The following is a 25,466-nucleotide window of genomic DNA, read 5'->3' on the forward strand; positions in this document are numbered from 1 at the left end:
ACACATTGAAGGCTATCACTAAATATTTGAAAGCAGAACATTTTAGTGAAATAAAGTGCTTAAGTGCATGAATGCAAGACATGGTATCAAGGAAGCGAGTCAATATTATAGATGACTCAACCTACCAAAATTTGATCGGTTATCTGATTAAACATTTAAAACCAGTAATATAATAAATATAAAAATATGTTCAAATATATAAATATATACAGTAGTAATAAAATAATATAAATCACAATTTCATATATACCATGACTTTCTTCACTAAATTGTAAGATTATTATTTAAACAGTCTGCTTTTATGCTGTTGGCCATCAATATTCCGGAATAAATTCCCTTTGTTCGCATTTAATTATTGCCTATTTCGGTGTCCCTATGAGTGTGCAAAATAGCAAAGATGTGCAGATCATGAATGCCTTATTTTGGAAATGCCACGAAAAATATTGGCTTTCCTAACCCTCCCATAGGTGGGTCCCCAGAGTATGTCCAACCCCTTTTCTTAGTATAAGTAAGGGAACCCTGGCAACAGGACTTTAGAATATACCTGGACGAAACTCTGAAGCTGAATCCTGGAACTTCGACACACTACTGAGGACTAGAGGACTGAAGAATCTCCCTTGGGGTCAAGGAGTGACTCCCCTGCTCAAGCAGGCACCAAAGAAGCATCTTGCCGGTCTGCATTTTTGAAGCTCCCGCCAGACTTCGAAGTATTTGCGACTAAGGACACGGACTTGCAGACTTCTCAGAGGCCGACACGAGATCCCAGCAAAGCAGAGACCCGCAGCCCTCACGAGTGACCGGAACTTCTGGATACCATGCACATTGGCTAGGGCATCAACTTCCCGAGCTTTCCCAAAGTTGTGCATTGGGCTACTTGTATTTCAAGCCCCGAGCACCATCTGCACCAAAGATTGTGTTCCGTGAGCCCGCTTCCGGCATTTCTGCTCGAGGCCCCTTCGCAATCCCTGGTCCGTCGACTGGTGGGTCCCCTCGAAGGTAACTACTTTTCCTTGGGCTTCCCTGGTTGCTCCAGTCGTGCCCTGACTCCCCACCGCGTGGGGAGTCCCTCAGACCTTGCTGATCTGCACCGTAGCCGATTTCTACTTCCTGCGTGGGTTGCTGTTGCCAAGGCTTGTTGGGTCCAATTCAGAAATCGACACCGCAGCACCAAACATCCTTCGTGGGACAGCTGGAATCCAGCATCTGGTCATTGTCGACCCCTCCTGGTCCTCGTGGATGAAGAGTCAAACTTCACCTTCTTCACCTGAAATCACCAGACATCGATGGGCATCCGCTCATCGCCTTTGTGGTCAGTGGCAAGTGACCCAGACTCTGTCCCCTCTGCTTTCAGGTTCTTCTCATCCTTGATCCAGGCTTGGATCCACCCGGACACTTTCCACTTGAACGCCAGCAGCACTTTGCAGCAGATCGCCACTGAAAACGACAACAAAACCCGACACGAAAAGACACCTATGCACCCGACTTTCCTGGGTGAGGTAACTTCAGTACTCCGGTGCTCCCATGGGTGTTGACTCTAGAACCTCCTAGTTCTAAAGGGGTTTGCTCCAAGTCCTCTTCTAAGTGTCCTTAATGTTTAAAATTGCAACTGCGACTTTCCCCATAGAAGCTAATGGTGATTCGCTGCTGTGTTTAGACACTGTACGTGTCCCCGTGGGTCCCCTGTGTTACTAACTTGGGTGGTTCCTGGTGGCCCCAGCGGTTCTACAGGCTCTAGGCCTTGTCTCTATGACAGTTGTGCTTCTTATACAACTTTCTTAATATATGGTTTGGTACACCCCTAGGGCTCAACGTATATTGTGCTAATTTACTGGGGTCATCCCTCAGCCCAACACTGTTCAACATCTACAATGCACCTCTCGCCCACTTCGCCCGACAGCAGAACCTCAACATTATCTACTACGCCGATGACACCCAGATGATCCTCTCGCTCGCCAAAGACCCCAACACTGCCAAAACCAACCTACACGCAGGAATGAAGGCCGTCCCTGAATGGATGAGGAACAGCCGGTTGAAGCTGAACTCGGACAAGACGGAGGTCCTCATCCTCGGATCAACCCCTTCAGTCTGGGACGACTCCTGGTGGCCAACCGCACTGGGAACAGCTCCAACACCCACCGACCACGCACGCAACTTAGGGGTCATCCTCGACTCCACCCTCTCCATGACTAAGTAGGTCAATGCCGTCTCCTCCTCCTGATTCAACACCCTGCCATTGCTCCGCCGGATCTACAAGTGGATCCCCACCACGACGAGAAGAACGGTTACCCAGGTCCTTGTCAGCAGCAGGTTGGACTACGGAAACGCACTCTATGCAGGAGCCTCGGCCAAACTCCTGAGATGGCTGCAATGCATCCAGAACGCCTCTGCATGCCTGATCCTCGACAACCCTGCCGCAGCCATGTCACACCCCACCTGAGAGACCTGCACTGGCTCCCTGTCAACAAGAGGATAATCTTCAAGCTCCTCACCCATGCACACAAAGCACTCCACAACACTGGACCAGCATACCTCAATAGCCGACTCAGCTTCTACACCCCCACCCACCGGCTCTGCCGGCCTCGACTTCATCACAGTCCCCAGCATCTAAAGAGCAACCTCCAGCGGCAGATCTTTTTCCCACCTCGCCGTCAAGACCTGCAACACCCTCCACAACCACCTACAGCAGACCCAAGACCTGCTGACCTTCAGAAGACTCCTCAAGACCTGGCTCTTAGAGAAGTAGCAGCATCCCCCTACCCCAGCGCCTTGAGACCCTCGCGGGTGAGTAGTGCGCTTAACAATTGCTGATTGATTGATACGGTGTGCTAATTAGGTTTACTGAATGTACTTTTGCCTCTAGCCTCATAAAGAGACTAGAGGGATGTGTTTAGAATAAATACATATATTTGATTTATACACCTGGTGTGGTTCTCTTTTCATTTGGTCATTCACAAGATTATAGACTGGTAAAAAAAACTGCTTTACATTCCTTCAATCAGTTCAATCAATATAGACACAATTGTAACTATATTGGTTTGACATGTCCAGCCGGACAGTGGTCTAGTATTTAGCTTTTTTATAATATAAGAACAAGATACATCACAATTTTACAAAGTGGGGCACAAGCCTGTGCCCTACTCGACAAACATTCAACGTAAAAAACAAAAACAAAAGGGCTTTTTAGGCAAAAGCTAGCGGTTCTGTTATATATACAGTTCAATTTGTCAAAACAGATCATCAATAGCACCTTTACAACCCAAGTGACATTTGACTTAACTGCATAAGGTGCGCAGTTTCGTCTATGGCATTTCGATCCGTTTAGGGCATTGTGCGGATCATCATCAGGACTTATAATGTATGCCTAACAAGAAAAAACCTCAATTGCCTACAAAAAAAGAGGGGAGAAAGAGAAGAGGACAGTAAAAACCTTTGAGGTCATCAATTGCCAATGTTCTCAAGGGGGTTCTAAATGCAGGGAGCATGCAGCACATACCAAGGTATGCCGTGAAGGAGTAAGTAGTGATGAATTGGCCTGGTGAAGGTGACGGCATCCAGTGGAATATACGAATGGCAAGGTTCTCGTAAGTTAAAGTATACGGACTACAAGTTGCCATAACGACGGTATGGCGTGTGTTTATAGGCTCAAGAGTGATATAGTCCCCAAGGGAGAGGCAACAGCATCCATCTGCCCAAGAATTGTCCCCCAGGTTCGGAAACCATGAGATTCATATTTACCCAGACTACACCAAAAAAGTTCAAGACCTGCGGAACGGCTTTCTGAGGGTCAAGCGGAGGCTGCGAGATCTTAATATAAAATACAGCCTAATGTTCCCGGCTCAGCTCCGAGTACAATACACTGACATGGTCCGCTTTTTCAGTACCCCGCAAGAGGCCGTAGAATGGATGGATGCATTGGGCCTGGCGGGGCAGGATCTGCAGCACGGATGGCAAGAGCAGAGGAGACGGAGCGGTAGACAACAGAATCGGCATCGCCGCACTGGAGGACAGCGATCCGAGTCACAGGGGGAGCCAGACGGAGGTCGCATCCTGGTAGGGACGGATGGCACCCTGAGGGAAGAGTTGGGGGGCATACCGACCCAAAATCAGTTTTCCCCACTGTGTCTCGTCCAGGAAACTCAGTCGGAACCGGAAGGCACTGTTGACCCGATTGCGGGCGGTTCCTGAGCCGCCTAACTCTGAGGACTGCCAAGTGTGGGACGGTGGGTCGACGGGATTACATAATCCGCTGTAAGTACGGACCCCCGGGGAGGTGGCCTGACTGTTGCAAAATGCTGGAGGGGGATCCTCATTTGCTGGGCCCAAAGGGCGGGGGTGGGAACGTTGATGGGGGGTGGGACGCTATTCCATCATTCTGCAGTCTAGACACTCCGACTGTAGTGTGTTGTGTAGGCCTGGTTCCAATAAATAAACAATGCCTCGGGATATACTAAACAGTATGATGAAGAGAATCCTATTTTCACTCTTCCTATAGATATAAATCTATTTAGAATAACTTATATATATTTCAAGTATCCATAGTCAAAGGCCAAACAATATATGTACTAGATTTAAAGTTCTTTGAATTGTATGTATTTCATACGTATCTTTGTGAAACAAATCGTCTCTTTTTTTTTTATTTGAAAAACACATATACACAAAAACATTTCAACCACATATATATATATATATATATATATATATACACATATTGCTCCATGCTCCAGGCAGTTTGGTTGTACAATGAGGACTGGGTAGCAGATTTGACTGATTGTTATTGTTGAATACATTGTTGCGGGGGGTTAGGGGGAGGGGCTATGGGGCGGACTCCTGGGTCTTTAGACCACGGTTGGGCTGTGAGAATGAAGTTCTACTGCCTGTGGGTGGGGGGAATGTTTACATTGCTTTGTATTATTATAATTGTTCTTTGCTGGGAATGTTTTTATGCAGGGTAACCAGAGGTCATGAGAGCTTTCAGGGGTAAGTGGGGGACCCCCAACACTACACCTTACAGTTCATTCCCAGTCTCCGCCGGGAGCCATGGGTGCCCAATAATCTCTACTTATGGCAGGCGATCAGCAGACTTACAAACTTATAAAATGGAATGTTAGGGGACTCAACAACAGAATCAAGCGGATTGGGATAGCAACCTATCTTAGGCGTTACAAGATAAGCGTGGCTTTTTTTTTACAAGAGACACATCTCTGGGGGGATTGCCTGAAATATGTTCAAAGGCAGTGGAGGGGCCAGCTTTTTGCGACCCCCTACTCGGGGTTCGCATGGGGGCACTTATATGGGTGGCGCCAGTTCTGAAATACTGTCCGGACTCTAAGGGGCGCTATGTGGTGGTGAAGGGGACATTGGATGGGAGGCATATGTGTTTAGTGAATGTTTATGCCCCAAACGCCGACGATGGGGAATTTTTGGGCATGGTCCTGGTGAAACTAGATTTGGCGCCTGATGTGGAACAGATCGTAGCTGGGGACTTTAACTGTGCCCTCGATGGAGAATGTGACAGACACCCTCCAAAAACAGACGCTAAACCCACGACTCAAGCAGCCATGCGGCAAATGCTTACTAATTACCACTTTCTGGATATCTGGCGGCACCGCAACCCGGATAGCCGGTGTATTCCTGTTATACCCTGGCGGCGAATAAGTTCAGCAGGCTGGATTACTGTTTTGTGCCGGAAATAGCGGCCGGTCGGATTCTAGAGAGACAGTACCTGGCCCGCTATTTGTCCGATCAGTCCCCCCTGCTGATGGGCTACACTTTGGGCCGCCCGTGATCAAAAATATCGTTGTGGAGACTTAATACTGAGGTGTTGACGGACCCGGTTTTTAAGGAAACGATCACGGCGGGGTTGGACGGCTATTTTGAGGAGAACTGGAACACGGCTAGTTCGAGGGCGTTTGAATGGGACGCAATGACAGTGGTGCTGAGGGGAATATGTATGTCCACGGAGATGGGGGTAAAGAGAGTGCTGGAGCGGTACCTAACGCATCAAGATGACTGCTTAAAGGTTTTGGAGGCAGCCCTTTCCACAGACCCAGGGGGACCGACCAAATGGACAGAACAACGACAGAAGATAGGGGAGCTCTGGGAGTCACTCGGCAAATACAACAGGTCCATGAGCAGACGTCGCTGGTACACTGAGGGTGACAAAGCAGGACGCCTACTGGCACGCCTGATCAGGGAAGAGACTCAGCCTACCCCGATACTGGCCCTTAAGTCCGCTCAGGGTAGGTTGGTCTATACCCAGCAGGAGATAAACATGCTACTTGCCACACACCTCCAAAATATATATTTCGAGCCCAAGCCCACTGCTGCCCCGCAGGCTCTGGAGGCCCACCTTGCCGAGGTGGACCTACCTTGCCTTGACCCAGATAGTCAGGAGTCCCTGGGGGCGCCCTTTCGGGGAGAGGAGGTGAGAGCGGCGATTGCGCATTTGAAGACAGCTAAATCTCCTGGTGCGGACGGCCTGGCGGCGGAGCTCTATAAAGAATTCGGGGGAACCCTGGTTCCTAGGCTCCTGAATATTGTCCTGGAAGCCGGGGAGACGGGTATACTACCCGCCTCCATGCGTGAAGTGCTGATTGTGATGATCCCCAAGCCGGGGAAAGATCCCTTGCTCCCAGCCTCCTATAGGCCGATCTCTTTGCTCAACGTCAACCTTAAGATCATTAGTCAGTTACTGGCGAACAGACTGCTTCCGTATCTTAGATGACTGGTGCATGACGACCAGTCTGGTTTTATTCCAGGTAGGAACACACTGCGGAATATCCGTCGCCTGGCCCACTGCATGCAATCCCTAGTGGTTGGAGCTCAGCAGAATACCCTGGTATTCCTGGACATCGAACAGGCGTTCGATTTGCTCAGGTGGGAATATCTGTGGCAGGTGCTGTTGACAATAGGGATCGGTGAGGGGTTTGTGAATTGGGTGAAACTCTTTTATACTCGGCCGGTGGCAAGGGTCGGTACGGGACGTTACGTCTCAGATGCAATTTCAATAGCCAGGGGGACACTGCAGGGGTGTCCTCTTTCCCCCTTGCTGTTCGCCCTGGCGATGGAGCCATTAGCGTGCCATCTTCGTGGGGTACTCCAGGGGCGGGGTATTCTAGTTGGATCCATGGAACATGTTATATCACTGTATGCTGACGCGCTGGTATATGTTGTTTGACTCTCGGACGGCGGATCGGTAGGACGAACGCTGCGTGCTTTTCTAGCCTTTTGGTGACCTGGGGAGCTTTAGTCGCAGAGGTGGTTCCTGTTGACTTTACTGAGGTTGTGTGATACGCCTAGGTGGTCGTTTAAATACACACCCATGAAATAATTTGCTCTGTACACCCAGAATTGATAATTTTGGAGTATCTAGGAGAGATCGAACTGTTTGTCCCATAGGAGGAGGTTGGCTGTATCCTTCAGGGTGGTATCCCCTCTTCCTTGGGGGGGGGGGGGGCGCTTGTACATCATTTCTAAGTACCCTTGTCCTGATGAAGCCACAAGATACTACTGGCGGAAACACGACTGCGTCGACAGATAATTAATTGTGTTTTTTTCCCCCCTGTTTTTCTTTTTGTTTAGGGTACACATTTGTATATATTCTGTATATATTGCAATTATAAGTTTTGATTACTGTATATATTCTGGTCACCTCTTTCTCTGTGATTCATTATATTGTCCTTCTTAAAAATCATATCATTTATTGCTGATAAAAATATTGAAGAAAACAGGTTAATAAACTGTATCCTGTTTTGAAATGGCATTTGCTTTATTTGTCCCTCAGTACCTTTCTTTCTACTTTTTCATCCATGTGATGCTCCTTGCCCAGGTATGGGAGGGTAATTTGGGCAGAACCCCTGTTCATTACGTGGTATACCTGCGGGAGACAACCCACTCACTTCCGATATTGATGGCAGCTTTGGGCTGATTTGCCGAGGTTTCTGGACTGTGTGTCAACAAGGCCAAAACCCAACTATACCTGGTGGAGTCAGAGGCCGAACGGGGCAGAGTCCAACTCTCCGAGATGGGGATCCCCTGGGTGCCCGATGTGTTGCGCTTTATCGTGATCTAGATTAGTAGGGACAGGGAAGTTTTTTTACCAGCATAATATGGGGAGGATCCTCAGAGGTCTCCTAGGCAGTATTCATTTCTGGAATACGCTCAAGCTTTCACTGATGGAGAAGATTGCCCTGATTAAAATGGTTGTTCTACCCCAATGTCTTTACACAATGCAGGGCTCCTTCATTGAACTCCCACACCAGGTTTTCAAGGACCTCGATTCGCTGCTCCTGCGATTACTCTGGAATGGCAAACTCTGTTGGGTAAGCCTGGAGGTCATGAAACGCACCTGGGGTAGAGGTGGGTTAAAAAATCCCTGAACTGGAACTTTATTATTTTGCGTCCCAGACCCTTCATGGGAACGTTCGCTTTTAGTCGACACGTATGGGGACCGACAGCTGGGCGCACTTTTATGGCACACGAGGGGACACCAGAAGCAATGCCCCCCACTGGGCGGAATGTTGGCGGCCATCTGGGCCAGGGTGGTTAAGCGAATTATCAAGGTGAGACCGTTCGCCCCGAAGACGGACTTTTGGCTGATGCCGCCTTTCGCGCTCAATCGAGCGTGCCATGTCTACTGACAAATGGAAGGCTGTCTTATGCTATCGGACCTCTACACAGAACAGCGGTTCATTACATACCAGGAAGCAATGGACTCCTTTAAGTTGGGATCGGGGCAATTCTTGCAATATGCCAAAATAGCGGCAACATAGACAGCTATGGCCTACATTCCCGGAAGCCCCGGAACACACACGCACCCTGGTCACGATGATTACCATGGCAGGAGGGCGGAAACTTGTCACACACTTGTATAGGGCTTTAAGGGAGGACAGGAAAGGTACACCTCTCAGAGTGGAAGGTAGGTGGCAGGAGGTGAGCCCGCAGGAGATTACACCGTGGGAGTGGGAGAAAATTCATGAGGGAGTGCGCAAGGTGGCGGTCTCCAATAGATTTAAACAGATACAATACAATATGGTTCACATGACATACCTGTCACCCAAGTGACACACCATTGACAGTTTGAAAGACCCGAGTTGCCCCAGATGCCACTAAGAACGGGCAGATTTCGCACACATGGTTTGATTATGTCCGACGATCCAGGTATTTTGGCAGTAATCCTACAGGCCCTGCATAGGATAAAGGGATGGAGAGTTGCCCTGGAGGTGCAACCTTGTATCCTGGGATTGATTCCTCGAGACCCTAAACGCAAAACCAGTAGGAAGTTCCTGATATTGGGGCTGGTGATTGCTAGGCGGCGAATAGAAATCCACTGGCTAGCGCAACGTGGGCTGCTAATAGCGAGCTGGAAAGCGGACCTGAAGGAATGGGCATTGGCGGAGGAGGGGCACATACGTAGTACTAGGAGGGATGCCAAACTCCCGGAGGCGCTGCAGGCATAGGGGTTAATGATCCAGGAGATAGAAGGAAGTTCCCCTCGTTCTACTCAGGCGGTGGCCACTGGGAATAGTCGCGAGGGAACGGAGTCTCCCAGACAAGGGGAGAGTAGGGAGGAAACCCCAAATTGAATGGCTGTTAGCTGGACCTCGGGGTGGGTGGGGTGGGTGGTCCCGGTGGGGGCGGGGGGTGTTTATTTACAAGTTATAGTGATTATTAGTGATAAATGTTCTTGCTGATTGATGGTTAGGTAATCACTTCAGTGGAAACCCATATTGGATCATTAGCCTCTGACCAGGGAATATATTGCTTATTGTTTAGGGTGGTCCATGAGATGTACCTGTTTACGGATGCGAAGTATGCCAGAAAACTACAATAAAGATAGTTAAAACTTTAAAAAACTGAGAATGAGGAGACAACAAGTAGCCTTAGAAAGGAAGACCCTAGAGCTTGAAAAAGCTAGAAAAAGATGGGACCAGAGTCCCATGGTGGCAGCAACTTCCCTAGTGGTAGAGAAAGTTCTCATGACCACAGGAATTTAAACAAGATTTTCCCTCCCTACCAGAGTGGGGATGACATCCACAAATGGATAACTGCACTGTAAAGGGCCTGCAAAGTTCAGAAGGTCCCCCAGGAGCAGTGGGCAACTATCTTGTGGCTCTCCTTTGCAAACGAAGGTAGAGACAAGCTCCTCACTGTAAGTGAAGAGGATGCTGAGGATTATACAGTCCTGAAGAGTGCTCTGATTGATGGGTTGGGCCTAACCACTGAGCAGTATAGAATACAGTTCAGAGATACCCAAAAGGCTCTGACTCAGGACTTGGTTGACTTTGTTGATCGTGCTACTAAGGCTCTGGAGGGCTGGTTACTGGGCAGTAAAGTTTGTGATTATATGGGATTATACAACTTGATTATGAGGGAGCAGAATCAGCTGTTGCATCAGCACCTGGTAGACTCTAATCTGACCTCTCCACAAGAATTGGGAAAGAAGGCAGACAAATGGGTCAAAACCAGGGTGAAGCAGAAGGTACAGAACCAAGGTGGTGACCAAACTATGCAAGATCCTAATAAGGGTGGGGAGAAGGGTAAAGACCAGAAGTCTTCACAAGGCCCCAAAAATCTTCTAATGGTGGGGATTCCCATTCTTCCAAAAAGAAAGGCCAAAAGAAACCATGGTGTAAAGTCTGTAAACAGAAAAGCCATTGGACTAGTGATTGCACTAGAAGTAAAGAATCAACTCCAGCCACCATTGTGCCTAAGGCAACTGTTCCCCCTAGTTCAGCTCCAAGTGGTGGTACTCAGCAGAAGGGTGTAGTAGGGTTAACCCTGGGTTCTGAGAGGGACTCTGGCCTAGTCAGAGTTCCAACTCAGGCTGTCCTGATCGGTGATAGAGGCATAGATATGTCCTCCTTTGTGAGTCCCAGTAACTTGGGCAAATACAGACAGCAGCCTTTGATTAATAGAAAAGAGGCAATGGCCTACAGTGATACAGGGGCGAGTGTCACAGTGGTGACCCAAGACCTTGTGGACCCTGGACAGATAAGAATTGGTGAACTTTACCAAGTAACCAATGCTGGTAATGTCAGGACCAACCATGCCCTGACAGTTGTTAATTTCTCCTGGGGAGGGGTAACTGGCCTCAAGAAAGTTGTGGTAAGTGCAGACCTCCCTGTTGAATGCTTGCTTGGCAATGATCTAGAGACTTAAGCCTGGTCTGAAGTGGAGTTAAGGATTCATGCAGAAATGTTAGGGATCTCGGCAAATGTGTTGTTCTATGACGTGGTCACAGGCCAACATGTCTAAAACTGAACAGGCCCTGGATTCTGGAATAATGGACCAGGTGCCTTCCAAGAAAAGGAGTTTAAGGCAGAGCCTCCCCCCCTGACTCAGAGTGAAGATCAGTCTCTAGAAGGAGATGATTGTGCTCCTGAAGAAGGAAGTGTCCCAGATGAGCTTGAGCCTGATCAGGTTGAGTTCTTGGGGACAGGGGCCCCTTCCAGGGCAGATCTGAGCCAGGGGCAGATCTGAGCCAGGAGCAGCTGAGCTGCTCTTATCTTACACCCCTCAGACAGCAGGCTGCTGCTGAGGCTGTTGGGAATGCTAGTGGCACCCATAAGATTTATTGGGATGATGGACTCCTGTATTCAGAGAGTAGAAACCCCAAGCCAGGTGCAGCCAGGAGACTGGTTATACCTTTGAAAATCAGGGGCTTCCTATTGACACTAGCCCATGATATTCCTTTAGCAGGACACCTGGGCCAAAACAAGACTTGGGACAGAATTGTTCCTCACTTTCATTGGTCCCACATGTCTGAAGACACAAAAGAGTTTTGTCGCTCCTGTGTCTCCTGTCAAGCCAGTGGCAAGGCAGGTGGTACAACAAAGGCACCCCCGATACCTCAACCGGTGGTTGGGGTTCCCTTTGAGAGTGTAGGGATTGACATTGTTGGTCCCTTGGACCCTCAAACAGCATCTGGGCACAGGTTTATCATAGAGGTAGTGGACCATGCCACTAGATACCCAGAGGCAATTCCCCTTAGGACCACTACAGCACCGGTGGTGGCAAGAGTCCTCTTGGGAGTGTTCTCAAGAGGGGGTTTCCCTAAGGAGGTAGTATCTGACAGAGAAGCAAACTTTATGTCTAGCTACTTGACTGCAATGTGGAAGGAGTGTGTAGTGAATTACAAATTCACCACACCCTATCACCCACAACGCAATGGTTTAGTTGAAAGGTTCAACACAACCTTAAAGAGTATGATCAAGGGTCTCCCAGAAAATCTTAGGCGGAGATAGGACATCCTAATACTCTGCCTTTTATTTGCATACAGGGAGGTTCCTCTGAAGGGGGTTGGCTACAGCCCTTTTGAACTTCTGTTTGGGCATCTTGTAGGAGGCCCATTGTGTATGGTGAAGGAGGGATGGGAGTTACCTCTCAAACCCCCGAAACAGGACATTGTGGACTGTGTACTTGGTCTCCGCTCCAGGATGGCTCAGTGCATGACAAAGGCAACTAAAAACCTTGAGGCTAGCCAGGAATTACAGAAAGCCTGGCATGACCAAAAGGCTGTACTGACTGTTTACTAGCCAGGAGAGAAAGTGTGGGCGTTGGAGCCTGTGGCCCCAGCAGTCCTCCAAGACAAGTGGAGTGGAGTGGACCCCATACAATTGTTCAACTGAAGGGAGAAGTTACCTACTTGGTAGACCTTGGAACTCCCAGGAGCCCCCATAGGGTGCTTCATGTCAACAGACTGAAACCATATGTTGACAGGGCAGACATGGGCTTGCTCATGGCTACTGATGAGGGACAGGAGGAAGAGAGTGATCCACTCCCTTACCTGCTCTCACAGAACCCTGATGATGGGTCAGTAGAAGGTGTAGCCTTAGCAGGCAGCCTCACTGACCAGCAGCAAACTGATTGCAGACAGGTGCTCAATCATTTCAGACATACGTTCTCTCTGACTCAAAGCCAGACTACCTGGTGCACTCATGAAGTGGACACTGGAGGCAGTCTGCCTGTTAAAAATAAGATTTACAGGCAACCTGATCATGTCAGGGACTGTATCAGGACTGACGTCCAGAAAATGTTGGATTTGGGAGCCATTGAACCCTCAGATAGCCCTTGGGCTAGTACAGTGTTCTTGGTACCTAAACCTCACACCCAGGGTGGCAAGAAAGAGATGAGGTTTTGTGTTGACTACAGGGGCCTCAATGCAGTCACTAGGACTGATGCCCATTCAATCCCAAGAGCAGATGAACTTACAGACATGTTGGCCTCAGCAAAATTTCTTAGCACATTTGATCTTACAGCTGGCTACTGGCAGATCAGATTAGCTGATGATGCAAAACCAAAGATAGCATTTTCTACCCCTAGTGGGCTCTATCAATTTGTGGTAAAGCCCTTTGGTTTGAAGAATGCACCTGCCACTTTTCAAAGGTTGGCGAAAAAATTCCTAACAGGCCTGGAAGTCTATAGTGCAACATATCTAGATGATATTGCTGTCTTTGGCTCCACCTGGAAGGATCACTTGGTCCACCAGAGAAATGTTTTGGAGGCCCTGCAAAAGTCAGGCCTAACTATCAAGGCTACTAAGTGCCGGATAGGGCAGAGTCAGGTGGCGTATCTGGGCCACCTTGTAGGTGGCAGCCAGGTTCAACCATTACAGAGCAAAACCTAGACCATCATGGAATGGTTTGAAGAATGCACCTGCCACTTTTCAAAGGTTGGTGAAAAAATTCCTAACAGGTCTGGAAGTCTATAGTGCAACATATCTAGATGATATTGCTGTCTTTGGCTCCACCTGGGAGGATCACTTGGTCCACCAGAGAAATGTTTTGGAGGCCCTGCAAAAGTCAGGCCTAACTATCAAGGCTACTAAGTGCCGGATAGGGCAGAGTCAGGTGGCGTACCTGGGCCACCTTGTAGGTGGCAGCCAGGTTCAACCATTACAGAGCAAAACCTAGACCATAGTGGAATGGGTTGCTCCAACTACCCAGACTCAGGTCAGAGTTTTTTTTAGGCCTGACTAGGTACTACAGAAGGTTTGTCAAGGGGTATGGTTCCATTGTGACACCCCTGAATGACAACTTCTAAAAGAATGGCAAAGAAAATTCAGTGGACAGTTAGCTGTCAAAAGGCATTTGATGACCTGAAGCAGGCCATGAGCGACACTTGACCTTACCAGGTAGGTTGCTCCACATCCGCACAGCACCGCCTGTGTGTCCCTGCCCCAGCTGCCGCTGCCGAGGACGTTCGAGGCCCTCCACCATCCACAGACTACCACCTGCACCTCATCCCTGGTAGCCAGTGGTAGGCCGTAGGTAGGTTTGTTCATCCTCCGCTTTATTGCTTTTATTGTATTGCCTGTATTTTCATTGTTGTGTCTGTGGCTGCTGTTGTCTGTCTTCCCCCCGCTGCCTGTACGTGGCCCGTGCCCCTTTTTCTGCCCTCTGTTGCCCTCTCTGTCCCCGTGCTCTCTCTGCCCGGTCTTTCCTTCTGTACTCCTCGCTGCCCCCGTGTCCCTGCCCGGTTTTCCCTTCTGTCCCCCTTGCTGCCACCGTGCCTCTCTGCCCATTCTGCCTTCTGTTCTTAGCTGCTCCTGTATTCTGTATTTTGACTGTATGCCACTCGTTTTTCCAGTATTTCTGTGCCCTTTTTGTTCCACTCGTTTTTTGTGCACTTCTCCCCTCTGTTCCACTCGTTTTTTTGTGCCCTTCTGCCCTCTGTGCCACTCATTTTTTCCCTCGTTTTTGTGCCTCTTTTTCCTTCTGTTCCACTTTTTTTTGTGCCCTTCTGCCCTCTGTTCCACCTGTTTTTTGTAAGCTTCTACCCTCTGTGCTACTCGTTTTTCCCTAGTTTTTTGTGCCCTTCTGCCTTCGGTTCCACTTGTTTTTTGTGCCCTTCTGCCATCTGTTCCCCTCGTTTTTTTGTTCCCTTCTGCCCTCTGTGCCACTAGTTTTCCCTCGTTTTTTGTGCCCCTTTTGCCTTCTGTTCCACTCATTTTTGTGCCCTTTTGCCCTCTGTTCCAGTCGTTTTTCTGTGCCCTTCTGCCCTCTGTGCCACTCGTTTTCCCCCTTGTTTTTGTGCCCCTTTTGCCTTCTGTTCCACTCATTTTTGTGCCCTTCTGCCCTCTGTTCCACTCGTTTTTTGTGCCCTTCTGCCTTCTGTGCCTCTTGTTTTTCCCTTGATTTTGTGCCTCTTTTGCCTTCTGTTCCACTTGTTTTTGTGCCCTTCTGCCCTCTGTTCCACTCGTTTTTTTGTGCCCTCTGTGCCACTCGTTTTTCCATCGTTTGTGCCCCTTTTTCCTTCTGTTACCTTTGTTGTCCCTCACCACCCTCGCCACTGCGTCCCCGCCCCCCTGATTGCCCACTGCCCATTCGCTGCTGCAGCCGCCTCCTGCCTCCTTGCTGCGCCACCCTCCCACCTTCCCATATATGCCGACCGCTGTAGTATACGTACAGTCTTACCTGATGTTGGGATAGGTGTTAAATAGGAAATCCTCCTCTACAGGGTCAGTGTGCATGTCTACGCCATGATACTGAGCTGCTCTGTCTACTAGCTGGTTAAAAGCGACAGTGTCGTCAGTAGGAGATGGCTTTGTGGGGTATGTGGAGGGATCGGGAATGGGTTGTGTATCATATGGGTCATCAGGGTTGTTTTGATCGTCCCATGTGGTATCTTGATTTCCTTGATCGTCAGGGTCCATAAAATCCTGTTGAGGATCTTCCCCTATGTCTTCTCCCTCATCATAATGTGGAGGTGTAGGAGAATATGGAACATAAGGCATGTCAGGAATGAAAGAAGGAGGTGTAAAAGGTCTTGAAGGGGATGTCCCAAAGTCTTTTTTCTTAGGAGGAACAGGAGAAGGAGCTTCAGTGTCCAGTCTTCTCTTGTTTTTACTGTAAACTGCTATATGTCCTGTTTCAGGGTCTATATACAGTCTATTTTGGCCTGGGCTCATTGGATCAGGATGAAAAAGTTCTTCTTCTACTGTCCGTGGATTTGGCGCCGAGATTTTCAGATCAGTCGCTTTCTTGTCCTTATGTTTACGTGGAGCTGTATCCGGCTCGACGTCTTGTCGGCTCGACAGCTATTTTCGGGTCGACGTTCTTGTTCGACTCGACGGTCTTTTTCAGCCCTACTGTCTTTTTAGGCTCTTTGTGCCTTTTCGGTTCGACGACTTTTTTCGAGTCGAATGCCTTTTTCAGTTCGACGGCCTTCTTCGGCTCGGCGGTATTCTTCGGATCGACGCCTTTCTTCGGGTCGATACCTTTTTCGGGTCGATGCTCTTTTTTGGATCGACGACCTTTTTCGGGTCGACAGTCTTCTTAGAATCGATGAGTCTTTTGGTGTCAGTGCCTGTTCTCGGCTCGGGGGCCTTTTTTGAATCGACAGTCTTTATGGGAAGTGTTTTACTTGGTACCGGTGTACCGGAAGGCTTAGGTGTAGTCTTCGTAGCCCAGCCGGAAGGCGGGGCTTCTGAAGCTATGTTTCGGTCTCGGCTAAGGCTTTTGGGCGATGCTTTGACCGGAGCCTTGGATGGAGGTGGAGGCAGGGTAGGGGCTTTGGTACTCACGGTTTGCCCCGGTGGGATCTCGTCATCGGAGTCCGACTGGTTTTCTACGGTGACTAGCTCTAAGTCGGAGTACGCTGCCTCTGGAAGTTCATGTTTGTCCTCGAAAATGTTTTCTGGTTCTGGTGCCTGCCGCTGCATCTCTAGTCGGGCAGCTCTTCGGTTCCGGATAGTCTTCTTCGACCGGAACTGAGCACAAGCTGGGCAGTTTTCTTCGTTGTGCTCCGGAGATAGGCACTTGTTGCATACTGTATGCGTGCCGCTATGTGGAAACTTGGATGGACATTGTGGGCATCTTTTGAACGGGGTCCTTTCCATCGGCAGGAGGCCCACGTGGCGTCGAAAAGGCCCAACGGCCCGCGTCGCCGTCCAGACATAGATGGAAAGAGTTGTCGAGTCGAGGGAAACCTGGCGGAAACAATACCGCCGAAAGTTGAAGGTTTTCAGCCTTTGAATCTTGGAAAACTTCTGTCTCGAAGTTGGAGTTTTCGAAGTGCATCCGAACCCAATGGCGGAGAAAAACAATCTGAAGATGGAGAAGATGCCCATGTGCACTGTAGTCTAGGGGAGGAGTCACCTATCTTGTGATACTTCGAAGACTCTTCCAATACAACAAGGTGCAAACATCCAGACCTAACACTAGGCGGCGATCTATGCTAAGATATGAATTCAGCAGCCCACATGCCTCGAACCTCTACTTTTCCTTGGGCTTCCCTGGTTGTTCCAGATGTGCTCTGACTCCCCACCGCGTGGTGAGTCCCTCAGACCTTGCTAGTCTGCACCGTAGCCGATATCTACTTCCTTTGTGGGTTGCTGTTGCCAAGGCTTGTTGGGTCCAATCCGGAAACCGTCCCCGCAGCACTCGACATCCTTCGTGGGACAGCTCGAATCCAGGGTCTGTTCATCGAAGACACCTCCTGGTCCTCGTGGCTGAAGAGTCAAGCTTCACCTTCTTCACCTAAAATCACCCGACATCAGTGGGCATCCGCTCAGCGCCTTCCTGGTCACTGTCCCCTTTGCTTTCAGGTTCTTCTCATCCTTGATCCAGGCTTGGATCCACACGGACACTTTCCACTTGGACGCTAGCAGCACTTTGCAGCAGATCGCCATTGAAATCGTCGACGAAACTCGACACGAAAAGACACCTATGCACCAGACTTCCCTGGGTGAGGTAACTGGAGTACTCCGGTGCTCCCGTGGGTGTTGACTCTACACCCTCTTAGTTCTAAAAGGGTTTGCTCCAAGTCCTCCTCTAAGTCTCCTTAATCTTTAAAATTCCTTTTTTTTAAATTTTATTTTTATTTGATTTTACAACAGGAAGACAATACAACAGATAACACAGACCCCGTCCCGCCCTCCCCGGTCGAGCAGATCAGAAAACCAAGAAATTGGCCACTTGAAAACCATTGAAAGCTATACAAAACAATACTGAAAAGGAAAATTTAAAAGTTAAGTTGATGCATTAACATTCAATTTCGTGAAATTGCAAAGTTGAGTTGCAGTTTAAGTAAAACAAACTGGTTACTACTGTATATATCATTGCATTTTAGACCAATCTATTAAGGGAGACCAGATTTTTTGTCCTTTAATCTGACTCTTCCTGCCCTTGTTTTTGTATATCGCCATCTCTAAATTAAAAATAGCTAACAATCTTGCAAACCATTGTTGATATGATGGGGCTATAGGATCTAGCCAAGCCGAGGCTAAACATATTCTCATTACGGCCATCTAGATAAAAATCAATTCGCGACCGGCAATGTGGTTAGCAGGGTTTGTAACACCCAGAACTACAGTTTCATCTGATAGATTAATCGTTATTCCAAGGATCAAAGTCAGAAAACGTGCAATATTTGTTTTAAGAGGAGTTAAAACGGGACAGGAAGAGAAAATATGTATACAGTCCGCATTTTGTAGATTGCATCGAAAACAACATGTACCTCTTCCACTACCCCATTTAGATATTTTGTCCGGGGTATAATACATAAAAAAACATATTTTATAGAATTGGGTTTGAAGTTTAGTAGACATGAGGACCGTTTGAGATAACCCATATGAGTGTTCAAATTCTTCAGAGGTGATCGAGATTTTACTTTGCCACTTCTGGATGATTTTTTGAATATCATCGGTAAGATATCTCAGTAATAGAGAATATACCTCCCCGATCTTGAACTTTTTCTGTGAGTGGCTTAAAATGTCGGCTATGTCTATTTTACACATGATACCCTCTCCCATTGTATGTCTTGACAAAAAGTCTCTAATCTGTAGATACTTAAAGAAGTATTTCCATTCCAGATGAAACTTATCTCTCAAAGTTCCAAAGGAGTGTAGCCCCTCTGAGGAGAAAAAACATCCCAGATGAGTGATCCCAACCGCATTCCACCTATTAATACAGCTATCTTTAAAGATTTCCGGTAGGGAGGGATTATTTTGAGTTGGTGTATAATAGGATAAATGACCTAAACCTACCATCTTCCTCACAGATTTCCATACCTTAAACGCTCCTATAAGCGTTTTTAATCTCACTTTTTAGGTCTCGCCCTGCGATTGCAGGCCAAAGGCCTGCTGTCGCAGAGCGAGACTATTGTTATCATTCCGGCTTTCAAGGACTGAAAGGGAGCCGGAGAGGACAACAGACTGTCACGCGCACGCAGCAGCAGCAGCAGCCTGCCGGGATCAGGTCGCGCGCATCAACAGGCTCTTCACAACACATGCACAACACACATACAGCCCCCCCCCCCGCATACACACACACATACATACATACAGAACCCCCCCATACACACACACACACACGCACGCACACACATACACAGAGAACCCCCTGCGCTTACACGCACATCCCCTACCTCGTCTCGGCGTCTTCGCGCTCCCTTGCCCCCGCTCCTCTGGTGCGCGCGCACCACTAGTTTCGATTCCCGCGTCGGCTCCTCTACAGCCAATCAGGAGGCAGAACTCCTTTTAGAGATGCTCCCTCTCTGGTCCGCTCCCATTTTTTTCTTTTTTTAAACAGAAATCAATTAAAATATTAAGTATACATTTTCCCCAGTGATGCAAGTGAGTGCGGGCACTTAAATAACGCCACTGTGAAGTCACCCGACACAATGCAGTGGCAGTAAGGTGTGCAGAGGTGTGTAGTGCGGTGAAAGGAAGAGGCGTGACGTGAAATCCAGACAAGGCGTCATGACATTCGGCAGCCCCGAAGGCGGACCCCAGGGAAAAACGTTGAACACCTGCACTTATTTATTTGTTTACTTGTTTGTACTCCATAGCAACGATTGGAGCTAGGTTGATGATAGAAAGACACATGATTGGCTGTCACCCAACCGCATGTAAGATTACGGACAAATGTCGTTCATTAAAGAAACCTTCACTGACAGACGGCCGAAAGTGCGGCGTGCTTTAGGACGTTTGCCCTGAGGATGAATAGCACAGAGCTCCCGGATGGGCAGCCGGTGGCGCCCGTGCTGGACAACAGACCTGTCACCCGTATCCAGGCTGCAGGCCCCGGAGGCGGTCATGACGCAGTGTCTTCAGTGGGTCTTTCGGATGTGGATTCTGAGGGTGAACTGTATCCGCACGGATGTCGGGAGGAAGTGAGCAAGGACATGAGGCGCAGAGCCTTCGACTGGTGCCGGGAATACTTGTCTGGAGCCTGGCGACTCCTAGAGAAAGAGGACGACATGTCTGTGAGCATCGTCAGGTAACATGGGCTGGGAAGAGGGCAGGGAGGTTAAGAACGCTATATATATATATATATATATATATATATATATATATATATATATATATATATATAATCTCCGAATTTCAGTATCCTTGTACTATGCCTATCTGAGTGATGTGGGAATCTCTGTCAGGCTTCACTTTGTACAGTATACTGTTTACTTATTTAAGTTGCACAAGTATCACGCTTCAAAGGTCTGTAGTTAGATGTTGACTTCAGCCTTTGAAAGCTTGCCTTGCCCTCAGTGGTGCTGACGTGGTCTTCAATGGCAAAGTCCAGCAAAGATCATTCTGGTGCCATGAGCTTTATCTTCTTTCCACGAGCAGCGCATTCTACATTTGCAGCTGCTTTTAAAGAGAATACATTTTTTTTTCTTAAGAATGCCTACGTATCTGCAGATTTGTTTTTAAGAAATCCAATTTAGGAAACGGACAACATTATAACTACAGCAATTTTAATTGTTGTGCTTTAAAAACAAAAGTACATTTGAGTTTTAGCTATGCGAAACAGAATTATTAATTTGGAAGCAAGGCTATGCCAGCAATCTAAAGTCTTAAAGTATCTTGTTGGGTCAAATCCCACTTAACTGAGAAAACTCTACTTGTCTCTTTCTAACTATGGCGCAAGAAAAGCTGGATATGTTCAAACAGTATTAAAGTCCAGCAGCAACACAATAAAATTCACAAATCAACCTAGAATTAAAAAAAAAGCGAATAATAAATGGTACACATTAGATTAAAGGAACCAAGGATTATTTTTGAGGCCAAGAAAGCATAAAGCACCGGTTAAAGACCATGTTCGTGGTTGTCTGGGTCCTTTCTACAATATCAGGTCAACTGTGACAGATAAGGATTCGGGCAAGTCTTTTGAGCCACACCAGTCAGAAGTTCCATCAATGTTTTTTTTTGGGGGAGAATTTATTCAAGATACCAGTACAAACAAGAGGAACCAGAGTTCCAGCCAGCACATCATCACATAGGTACAATAAGCATAATAGTACAATATTTCGGAATGTCACATATAGAGGCATGGCATGCACAGTCGAGGCAGCAATATGCCCATATACAGAACCACAATCTGTAGTATAATCCATCACAGGATCAAACAGCATGTACAGTGCTGGTGGTGATCAAACAGCAGGAAACAGCCTAACACGTTACATCAGATATACACATATGTGGGGATTCTACAAGTACAATCCAAATTAACCCAGTAACTAGAGGCTATGTATCCCTATGCAGTCACACTGGGGCTGGGAACAGGGGAGTCAGATCTCTCTTGCGCCCAATTTAAGAATGGTTCCCATATGTCCCGAGGTCAGGGGCATTAGTTCCCAGAATACACCAAGTTGAGTGTGACCATGAGTCACATCCTACAGCCAATCCCTGAACCCAGGTATCTTTTTCCTCCCCCCACCTGATAGCAACCTGCCTTCTTGCATATAGTAAAATAAGTGCATGCAATTTGCGCTGCTTTGCCGGTGTATCCTTCACATAACCTAAAAGACCTAACGCCGGGGAGGGAGCATCTATTCTGCCAACAATCTGATTAATCTCGCTAAAGATTTCTTGCCAGAATTCAAGCAGCCGTGGGCAGTCCCAAGCAATATGTAACAAGCATTTGCAATGCAATAGGTCTTGCATTTGCGAGAGTTTAAACTATTGGCATTGTAAACAACAATGCCTTTTATTTAGGTTTTAAAAACCAACACATAAATAAAAGGCATTGCCAGTTACAATGCCAATAGCTCAAACTCTCCCAACTGCGAGACCTATTGCATTGCAAATGCTTGTTTGTGATAGCTATTGAATAGATATCTCCACAGATAGCCTGTGCTGTTATCCCCCAGTATTATCCGGTGAATTGATGGGGTCTCATTAACTTCCCCTACCTCTATCCCCTCGAGATGGAAGAGTTCCTGATTATATAACAAGACTGTTGCCCAGTAGTATGTTTTAAGATTAGGGAGCGCTAGACCTCCTCTTTCTTTGGGGAGCGTCAGCAGTTTGTATGAACGGCGGGGTTGTTTGTATGACCAGATAAAGTTTGTAAAGATACGCTCCATTGTCTTAAACCAACGGTCTGAAATTTCAAGATTAGTAGCTCTGAATATATACAGTAGCTTTGGAAAGTAGACCATTTTTAGTGTGTTGACCCTTCCAATCAATGAGAGGTGTAAATTATTAATACGGTGGAGATCTTTCTGCATTTTATTCAATGCGGGTTTCAGATTTAAGTCGACAAGTTTTTCTAAGTCAGATGTGATGGTCACCCCTAGGTAGGTAGCTGATTCTGTTATACGCGAGTCAGTCATATCACAATTATTATTAATAATAATCTGGGTTTTTCCCTGGTTTAGTGCATACCCTGAGATTTTTCCGAATATTTTGGCCTCTGACTCAATAGTAGGCATAGCCAAGTTTGGATTGGACGTAACGATGGCAATGTCATCGGCATAAGCGAGGGTTTTTGTTAGGTAGCCTTGTGTCGATATAGGGGCTATGTTCCTACTGCCTTCCAGTCTACGAATAAACGGATCAATATAGATGGCAAACAACAATGGGGAACAAGGACATCCCTTCCTAGTTCCTCTCGTAATTATCAATTCTTTAGAAAGGCAGCCGTTAACCATTACCATGGCCCATGGATTATTATATAACTTTTGGATTGCCTGTATAAAAACCTGTTTGAATCCCACCCGGGACATGGCCTGCCAGAGGAATTGCCAGGAGACCCTGTCAAAAGCCTTCTCGGCGTCGAGTAATATTAGCGCCATCGGGTCTCCTGCCACCTGAGTACTGTCGAATAAGCTGATTACCCGCCGTGTATGATTTGTGGTTTCTCTCCCGGGGATAAAGCCATGTTGGATATTGGATATGAATTTATGAATAATTGTTGAAATACGATTAGCCAGTAGTTTGGAATATATTTTTGAATCAGCATTTATTAGAGTAATAGGGCGATAGGAGCCCATCTGGTCCGGGGGCTTGTTTTTTTCCGGAAATATCACAATTTTTGCCCTGGACCATGAATTTGGAGGCTGTCCTCCTCTAAATACATGTAGGCATAGATCTAACAGAATTTCTTGAAGTGGGTCCAGAAATGCTATATAAAATTCTAATGGGATAGCATCTAGTCCCGCTGCCTTCCCACGGGAGAGATCCTTCACTGTTTTTATTATTTCATCAAGAGTGGGGGGCTCTTCTAGACTTTCCTGATCTTCTACGTTTAATTGCTTACAGGTATCTGCTTCTAAATATTCGGTAGTCATGTCTTGGTCTATTTCTCCCTCCTCTGTATACAGTACACTGTAAAAGCGCCAGAATGCTTCTCTGATCTTCCCTGAGTCAGTTACCATACCTTCTGTCGGGTCATCGATCTCGAGTATGACATTCTGTGCGGTCTGCTGTCTCATCTGTATAGCTAGCTGCTGCCCCATTGTTTCGCTAACTTCATACATTATTTCGCGATGGGCTGTAGCTTTTTTTACTGCCTTAATAGTGTATTCATTTGTGATTGATGCTCTGGCTATTGCAACCTGTTGCTGGATATTATCTATTTCCTCTATATTGGAGGGACCACTTGTCACCCTTATAAGATCTTCTTCCACCCTCTTTAATTCGTCCAGTAACAGTATTAGAGATTCTCTAGAACCTTTGTTAATCCTAGAGGAATATTGTATAGTTTCTCCCCTAATTCCAGCTTTTAGGGCATCCCATACAAAGTTTACCGTTGTGCTTCCTTTATTTATTGCTAGGAACTCAAGAATCCAGCTTCTCATGTGATTGCAGTATTCGTTCTCAAGTAGCAGAGATCTATCAAATGGTCCAGTCTTGTTGTTTCTGGGTTAAAGAAGCTGTATCAACTGTACATACCAGGGGGTTATGATCCGAGAGGACACGAGGTAGCTTTTCTAGTTTAAATAACGATTTTAATGAGTTGGAGATTAAAAAATAATCCAGCCGGGCATGTGTCTGGTGAGGGTTAGAAAAAAAAGTATAGCCAGGATCATTAGAATTGTGGTTCAAAATCTGCCACCCATCTACCAACGCGACTTTCCCCATAGAAGCTAATGTTGATTCGTGGCTGTGTTTAGACACTGCACCCGTCCCCCGTGGGTCCCCTGTGTCACTACCTTGGGTGGTTCCTGGTGGCCCCAGCGGTTCTACAAGCTCTAGGCCTTGTCTCCAAGACAGTCATGGTTCTTAAACCTCTTTCCTAATATATGATTTGGTACGCCCCTGGGGCTCAACATATATTGTGCTAATTTACTTTGTGCTAATTAAGTTTACTGAATGTACTTTTGTCTCTAGCCTCATAAAGAGACTAGAGGGATGTGTTTAGAATAAATACATATATTTTATATATATACCTGGTGTGGTTCTTCTTTCATTTGGTCATTCACAAGATTATAGACTGGTAAAACAAGCTGCTTTACATTCCTTCAAGACTTAGCCTGAAGGCTGCTCTCCACAGCTACCACTAGGATAGCTTTCTATAAAGGTTATCTTTAGCCTACCATCAATAAGGGTCGTTTGGACTGGTGCAAGGTGCCCACTAGAATAGTGGACAGCATATGCCAGGCCAACTTCTCACATAGCAATTGTCTACTAGCGATAAAGCAACAAGGGTAAATTTACAGTCTGTGAAATGGTAAAAGAGTGCAAATCATATGTGTGTGTATATGCATGCAAGCCATATTGATATGAGCTCAACCTGTGACGAGAGTACATGTGGGTTGCAAGATTTGCCATACAACCATCAGGGCTAAGGGTACAAGATAAAAGGAGCTCCTAGATATATTCATAGCTTACCCATCTGTTTCGAGGTCTCCTCAAGCTAATTGAGTCACTGTATGAAGAGAGTGAATCCACCTACGTTCTTTAGAATTCAGGGACGCAGTCATAGAACCACCTCTAGGGTGTGGGCACATTTTCTCTAACACCCACCAACGTAGACTTTCAGGAGGATGGTTAAGTGTACCAAAGTGCTCTACCATCGGAGCCCTTTGTAACGTATACCTCACTCTAATCATATGCTGTAGGACTCTTGCCTTAACCTTCTGGGTCGTCTGACCAATGTATAGCATATTGCACAGACACTGGATGGCATTCACCACATTTAAGCTATTACAATTGGTGATTAGTGGGAGCTTGTATGTTCGATTCTTGTGTGTAAAAGTGGACCCCCCAATGGTGAGTGGGCAGGCACAAATGTGGT

At 47.1% G+C, this 25,466-nt stretch overlaps 1 protein-coding gene across 3 annotated transcripts in view; it reads right to left on the reverse strand.

Moving 5' to 3' along the window:
* The window catches only part of RDM1 (RAD52 motif containing 1), a 740,716-nt gene that overhangs the window by 350,710 nt on the left and 364,540 nt on the right, over positions 1-25,466 (reverse strand). The window lies entirely within an intron of this gene.

This window comes from Lissotriton helveticus, chromosome 5_1 (assembly GCF_964261635.1).
Source record: "Lissotriton helveticus chromosome 5_1, aLisHel1.1, whole genome shotgun sequence".
Lineage (NCBI taxonomy): Eukaryota > Metazoa > Chordata > Amphibia > Caudata > Salamandridae > Lissotriton > Lissotriton helveticus.